The sequence below is a fragment of the Amphiura filiformis genome, chromosome 2, assembly GCF_039555335.1.
Source record: "Amphiura filiformis chromosome 2, Afil_fr2py, whole genome shotgun sequence".
NCBI classification, from domain to species: Eukaryota; Metazoa; Echinodermata; class Ophiuroidea; order Amphilepidida; family Amphiuridae; genus Amphiura; species Amphiura filiformis.
In genome coordinates this window covers 56,618,095-56,626,739 of record NC_092629.1, presented here as the reverse complement: position 1 = coordinate 56,626,739, position 8,645 = coordinate 56,618,095, and positions in this window count along the sequence as shown.

The following is an 8,645-nucleotide window of genomic DNA, read 5'->3' as shown; positions in this document are numbered from 1 at the left end:
ATTTACTCTGTGTTACATTATCTATAATATCAACGTATACCAGTATGTGTTGTGATGAAATAAACCTGAACTGAATTGAGCTAAATGCAAAAAAAATATATTGGAAAGCTGAATATCATTCTATGCGTTATATAAAGTCTGCACAAAAAGTAACTCAGCTGTTATAAATCCGCCTATAGATTCAGAACTAATATTTTTTTTCACAGTATTTCACCATAAAAAGGAGGATGGTTTATTTACGCGCATTTTGATACCCCATTTGTCCAATTTTGTTCAATATTGACAATACAGCAGTGTTTTGAAAGAAAAATACCCCAATTTAAAAGTTGCAGTTATTTGTATTGATTTGAAGTAAGCGCGAAGATAATGGCGGGCTTTACGTGTTTACAGTGCTGGCATTATAACCATTGATCGCTATAAACTGCAACTTTAAAATTCGGGTATTTGTCTGTAAAAGCACCACTGTGTTGTTAATATTGAACGACATTTGACGAATGGGGTATCAAAATGCGTGTAAATAAATCATCCTCTCTCTATGTTCAAATATTGTGAAAAGAATGATTAGTTCTGAATCTATAGGCGTATTTATAACAGCTGAGTTACTTTTTGTGCAGACTTTATAATAATATCCTGGTGTTCAAAACAATTCTGGCAAACTAAAACCGTTAGGAACATTTTAACGCTGCATTAGATTGTTCACGTTGTATAGTTGGGTAAAAGCTGTCAAATAGTAGTAAACAATATTCATTCAAGTAGAATAGACAAATTTGATAAAGAGTGTAGGGTCTATTAATACACAAGTAAATCTTGCTACACGATGAAACCATTATCGTCTACCTTTGCAAAATGCGTCGAGTTGATTATATAGATTCGTTTTCCTTTTCTCTCTTGTCTTTGCGTCTGTAATATGTATTCTATAATTTAATAGAAAATACCAACAGAACGTAGGAATCTATTATAGTAGAAGCTGATAAGAAATAGGCGATTTAAGGCGTGAAGGAGGGGAGCATGACCCAACAGTGTTAAAACTCAAATACCGGGTGTCCCAAAAGTAACTTAACATTGTGAATTTGCCATAACTTGCGTTGGGTTAATAGTGTTGTTACAAAAGTTGCACAGTATGTAGATAATTCTTTTAGAAATGTTATGATACCAAACATGCTTATGTGGTCATGACCCTTTGGCATGAAATCAACGAGTATTTAGCGTACCGTAAAACCCACTTTTACAAACGCAAAATAAGTCTCGTCATTTAAGACGTGATAACACGATATAACGTATTATCGTTTTAAAATCTGTTTTGTTTAATTTTGCTGTGTTTGTTTGATTGTTTGTTTGTTTGTTGTTTTCAATGAGTAATCTTCATTTCTGTTTTATCTGGAATTTATATGGAAACTGTGTTTCTTTTCTGCGGATTCGATGAACAGTTGTACGCGGTACGTTGTTCTCCATTGAAAGTCGACGTACTGATCGTCTTGGGCTTTTCGCCACCGCTCTTCGTATGATGTTTGTAGCCGATCTTCCTGTTCTTCCACGTCCTGCCCGAGGTAGATCATGAACAGATCCAGTTGATAGAAATTTCTGCACTAGTTGCTGGAGTGTATTTCGGCTGGGTGCATAATTTACATTAAAATGTTCCTTAAACTTTGCTTGAGTGAGTGTGTCCGACTTTGTCCCGGCAAAGAACCATACGATCTGAATCCGTTGATCTATAGGAAATTCATCTTCACTTCAACTGTTTTAAAGTAAAGTTTAATATGGTTAATATATCCTAATTATAATCTAAAACAGCAGTCACGCTTACGCTAGACCATCCGTAATCCATGAATGTTCATACCTAAATGTAACGTGTGCAGTGAGTGAACCAACTCTATTGTTCAGGGAAGCACATTATCCATGTGCTTGAACAAAGAACATATGAGCTTGCTTTTGTGGGTTTGATATACACATAATAGAGTCGCGCAGTAAGGTCAAGGGGTCATCAATGATGCTGTTTTTGGTATCAGAATAATTCTAAAAGATCAATCTATGTGAATATGTTCTCCATTTTGGTATGAAGTAGGAAATTTTTGAGATATGGCAAATTCACAATGTTAAGTTACTTTTGGGACACGCTGTATAACACAAGCTATACGAGTGGATATGCAGACGTAGTGGTTGATAAAATGAAATTAAAGTTTTTACTTCAACACTACACTATTTTTCGCTCACCTGGAACGTTTTCACTAGTCCGACTAGCGTCTTCAGCAGATGGTGATGCTGTGTTGATATCTTGTCTACAATCGGGATATCTCTCACTGATGACGTCATATGATTGACAGAATGACGTCATAGGATGTTACGATGTAGCGATCATATCAATAACATTGATCCTAACATCAAATTTACACGGGAGGAAGAGGAACACGGTAAACTTCCTTTCCTTGACACTTTGGTTTGTCGCCAGCCGGGCGGAACTCTTAAAGTCAAGGTTTATAGAAAACCTACCCACACAGAGCAATATCTGAACTATTCCTCTCATCATCCACATCATCCATAAGCTCAGTGTTGTTAGAACGCTACTCCACCGTGCGGAAACCGTCGTCACAGACCCGGCAGATAAAGCAGAGGAAATAACTTATGTGAAGAACGCGCTAAAGAACTGTGGTTACCAAGACTGGACTTTCTTTCGTGGTCAGCCCAAAGAAAAAGACAGTTCTTGAACCGAGACACAGAAACAGCTAACAAAGGATTTGTCACCCTATCTTACATAGAAGGTCTTTTTGAGAAGCTACGCGTTCAGGACTGCGGGAGTTTCAGCTACCTTCAAACCTCAAAATACACTGAGGAGTGCGCTTGTAGCCCCTAAAGACAAGGCAGAACCCGTTAAACAATTTGGGATTGTATATCAAATCGACTGTGCTGATTGTGACGCGAGTTATATCGGCGAGGCTGCCAGGAAGCTTGAGAAAAGGCTTAGTGAACACAAGTCCACTGCTGGCAGTTCTAAATCAGCGGTCAGAGAACATATAGTGAGATCTAAAGGTCACCAGATTGATTGGGAAAACGTCAAGGTGCTTGAACGGGAGGAAAAAGAATTTTCCCGGAGAGTTCTTGAAGCCATACAAATAAGGACTCAAAAACCAAGACTAAATCGTGACCAAGGACTAGAAATGGATCCTATTTGGGATAACTTGCTGATGCCCAGGGGGGGGCGCTACATCGTAACATCCTATGACGTCATTCTGTCAATCATATGACGTCATTGGTGTAGACAAGATATCAACACATCATCACCATCTGCTGAAGACGCTAGTCGGACTAGTGAAAACGTTCCAGGTGAGCGGAAAATAGTGCAGTGTTGAAGTTAAAACTTTAATTCATAACACAAGCTGAATTGTATGGTCACCATTAAGGAAATCTCAAGGCTTGATTTGATATAAGTGAGTCATCTTTGTCCCGTGAATGATCATGAGAAGGGAAAACGCCTAAAAGTTTTTTCTTTTGTCCGTGTTTCATTTTTGATGAAATCAATGTACCAGTTTGTCTTTACTATCCTCAAGCGTGTGATATTTAATCGTAGTGGATGCCGGTGCACTTTCATTCTTAATCAGTTATAACTAAAAACTAATTCTATTCAGGATAAAATGAAGTTACCGTCACGAAAATTCCCCTTTAATAATCTAAAATAAGTGAAACTTATTTACAAATTCAGTTTCGCGTTGTCCGCATACTGCAATCGTGTATAACGTACTACGCTTATAATTCGCTACATAGGTACAGCTACTGCGCGCCTCGACAAACCCTCTACCGTGTGATAGATGACATGCAAGAACCAATGAAATTCGGCGCTTAAATTTAAACCAAGCCACTGACTAATGCCCATGCCAGACTTTCATTTCGCTGGCTCCTACCGCAAGCGGCATAACGTATCAGCTAATGACAAGCCTTGATTATACTCCGTTTTTCTGCATTGCGCCGGCGTCACGCTGCTCAGCGGAAGCGACATAACAGTATGAAGCCACGATAAGAATATGAAATAAAGACACTGCAGTTTTTTAAATGCTATATCTGGAAAAATATTGGTCTTGCAATCCCACTCCTGCAACCTCACCCTTGTCTTACTATAGTGCGTCTTGTCTCAGTTGAGATTAACGCTAACATGACTTTACATTCTTTAGGGACCGTTCATTATTTCTACCGGAGGGGGGGGGGGAGCAGACAGAAAGTCACTGCCGAAAACTATATGAACCCCCTTCTCCGATAATAAAAACCATATGACCCCCCCTCCGAGCTACATGAAAATCATATGACCCCCCCCCCCCCCACCCCCCCACACCAACCAAAATAGAAAGTATTGCTGCATGCTGCAGAGGAGTGGGGTCTTTGTAATTTTGGTTACGGGAATGTGCCACACAGACCTTTGAATGCTGACTTTCTCGCATCTGTACCATTTTTCATCACCATGTAGCAGTGATGTCAGTGTGCATTTCATTTATATTATAGGCACAGCTTCAAGTAGCTAGTGGACACTTAAAGCGCTGAAGTATGCACATGCGCAATGACGCGCAATAGATGCGCACATGGATCAGCTGCCTCAACGCATCACGTCACTGCCACATATCAGACTGACAAATTATGCCTTTAAAAGGAATTTTAAAAAGTAGTAAAAAGTAGAATAAAAAGTAGTGACATCTGACCATAAATCAATGATGTACAGTGGCATAGATTTTTTTTGACATGGGGGGGGATGGGGTTGGAAAAAAGTATAGTGAATCCAGCACCTTTTAGTGGCAAAATAAGTTTATGGTTCAAATGCGCGCAAAGCGCTCGAAAAATTTAGATATTTTAAAGCTAAACTGATGAAATATGGTGCAAAAGAGGAATAAATTTGCACGGAAATTTGCACTTTTGGGGCTAAAATGGGCAAATATGTGGTCAGAAACCTATATTCAGGCGTCAACATGGGGGGGATTGTATGGAGCATCCCCCCTGGCAAAATATTGGGGGGGATCTACGCCTATGTTGAAATGATTATCTAAAAATGTCAAAATAGATCTCAAATGTGATTCAAAATTTGTTGTCATAATGATGATGATGATGATGATGTTATTTTTCTATATATGTATTTGAATACATTGCCCAAGTTTACTGTCATGGTGGTTTAGGCAGTTTAACTAGGGTATGGAAATGACACCTGTGTGGGTGGGGTTTGATAGTAAAAGAACAAAGAAGAGTCTGACCACAGCATTACTGTGCAGCAGCTTGCAATTCTCTATTACGAAAATGGCAGTGTACATGTATATTTATGAAATATGGTTCAAAATTTCAGCAAATTTGTATTGTACATTTGGCAATTTAGAAGCAAAATCTAGAATTTTTCTCCATTTTTTGGAATGTTTTACCCAATGACCCATTTGATCAAAATGTTATAATAAATTACTTACTTTTGGTGCAAATTTATGTCAATTCACACCGTGGCAGGTGAAAAACAGGTGAGGCCTGACTTAAGTCCGGACTAGGACCAAAGTGTCAGCCGACATGCAAAGCGCAAATTTAATGGTCAGGGGTCTAGGATTTTTGAGATGCAAAACCATCTGACCCCCCTTTCAATAACTAAAAAACCATCTGACCCCCCCCTTTTTTGCCTGACAAAAACCATCTGACCCCCCCCCCCCCATGTATTCTCCCGGCCCCCTCCGGTGGAAATAATGAACGTTCCCTTAGTAGTGTGGTCGATCAAAGTATGAGGGTATGGCCGATCTAACTTTACGATATCAAAGTATATGTAATAATGTGGAGCATGATGATACCTATTTTGGTATACTGTAAAAAAGTAGACTCGTTATAGCTATCCATTGGAGACATCAGGAGGCTGTCATAGATGTCCACATTATAATGGTTGTAATCCCCCCCACACACACACATAAAATGCACCGGTTCCATTCGCCAAACACATGTCCGTCAATCTATTGGAAGGTCGCTTTATTTAGTCAGAATTTAATACAAAATGAACGCGCAGACGCAGAAAATACAAATATTTGACAATACCATAGAATCCCATCTACAAGCACAACTATGTTACTGATACGGGCGGCTGCACACACACGTATTATTTTAAGACCAATCTATTGCAATGTTTTTGTGGAGGCTGTTTCCCTTTCATATCTTTCGTCATAAAAAAACATAAACGTGTAGAGGCATACAGGGTGTCCCAGAAAAAATTACCGAGCAAATACAATTGAACGTAAATCGATAAATAGGCATCAAACTCAAAAAATTTAAAATGTAGCGCATAGCTGCATCAATTCAGTTCATTCCAAGTTTGATCAACAGACACCTTTTTCATACTCGCTCACGGCTGCCTAAAGTGTGTGTATCTCAATAATAAGTCCATATTATCTATTTTATAATCGGACGGTGTTATGTCATTCATGCTTTCACTGAAGATGAATAACAGTTTGTCAGTTGATTTCTGCAATTGGAAGCTTTCCAACTTCAATTCTTTATGTTTTGCAAATATGTTATATTTTAACTTTCCAAAGAACATTTGAGACAAGAATAACAATGATCAAGTGCTTACAGCTTTACTTGTGATTTTTGATACCATGCAGCATCATTACTGTTTAAGTTTTAGAAGATTTAAACTTTGCATTACAATTTCTTGGAAATATTCCAAAAACATTAACGTGTGTGAGAAATTTTTAAGCCAGCTGGAATTCTTTATGCAACATTAACGAAAAATATATATAATTAGAGAGGGCGGCCTATCTGCTGTGTCCTGGCAGGACATCAGTCAATATGAGACATTAAATATTAAATGCGAGGATCAGAGGATACATGCCTGAGAAAATATATAATAATTAAAGAAATGGAGCTCAGACAAACTGGCATTATAATAAAGGAGAGAAAAAATCAGAACCGTTCGGATTCGAACCTGCGTGCACTGACGATTACATGTCGATCAGCTCACCACCACACGCCACAACAGCTCATGGCGGATCTACCGGCGAATAATACATGTAATGATTTTATTCTCTCTTCTCTGATATTTAGATTTTGGATTCTGATGTCTATTTCTCGACTTACGTTCAAATTTGTTCGCCCGGTAATTTTTTATGGGACACCCTGTATATGCATACAGAGGGAATTCTACGGTATATTAAAGGTGTGTTGTGTGATTCCAGTATCCTCTTTGTATGGTTTGTTTGAGTAATGCACGAGTATCCACGAATAATTTAATTCCCAAAATTGTAGTTGATTCCTGTTTTGCGACTTTTGGGAGTTGCTTCATAGGCCACTGTTCTGTATTTTTGATTCCCGGGCGGGATCACTTTTTCTGCTTGTCTCCTTTATTTTTTTTCCGACGGGGAACCTGGTGAAAAACTATGCTTATTATATATCATACCCGTCAATCGTGCCACTGTTTTTCCATGTTATATTCCTCTACAGGGATAATTTATTTCTCGCATTTACGGTCCTAGCTACTATGGACTATTTGCGGGGAGGAGATAAGTTTAAATGACCGCTTTTAGGTTCGAATTTTAACACGGTTGTTTGTCAAACTGAATCATTTTAAAGAACAGCTGAACAATGATGGCGCTATTTATCTTAAATCTTGTTTGCATCCTTTCAAGGGGTAGACACTTGTATACTATAGTATTAGAACATCAGCAAAAAGACTATAAATGACAAGGCAAATTTTCACAAAACTTTTTATCATGAAATGTAAGGTATAACTCATATTATTTGGTTAAATTAAATTTAAAATATATGCAAAGAGCCCCTTTAATTTGCACACAATTCGTACAGCTTTATATAATAAAAATTTCCACAAAAAGCAGAAACATTTAAATAATTCGATATAGAAACGATAATCTATGATAAACATTGCTACAAATGTATTTTATATAGTGTGATAGCTGTTGGTATTATTCAGGTCTAGAATTGAACATTGTATAATGTTTTGTTAGAAAATTTAATAAATGATCACATCAAACAACCGTGTTAAACAGCCTAATCATGGATTTCCCATGGCTGAGTGGTTAAGGCACATGTCTCGTAAACTGAGATCCAAAGTTCAATTCCTAGGCAGGAATACTTTTTCTGCTTGTCTCCTTTATTATTTGCTGCGACAGCGAACCTGGTGAAAAAATATGCTTATTGCTCCAAATTGCCATAACAGGAAGTAAATACAAATTTGTCGATATTTTTGCAAAGCGAATGATTCTGTTACCCAAATTGTGGGATAGGCTTTTACAACGGGAGTTCATAACAATTAGTAAGTTTTTGCGGGTTCGTCGTCGGACAAGTCTAGAACTGCCACGCTATTGTCAGGGGTAGCTCTGACTTCTTCAGGACAAATTACTAAGTGTGAGACATGTAGGCCACCCCTTAACTACTGGTGGCTGTTGACTGTGAACAGTGAACAAGCAGACCTCGCCCATCTGCTAATGTAAACCTTTTCTGAGGTAGCCTTACCTAGATGTTGTTTCCTTATTTCAGGCAGTTGGATGGAAAGCCATATTAGACGTCAATTATGCTACATTTGAGTTGTCGTAAAGCGAAGTGATGAAAACACTGCCTTCGTATGTGACAGACTAACGATGGGTTCGTATAATATATACTTATTGTGGTGTATGACTATGATCTCGGTCATTTCTCTC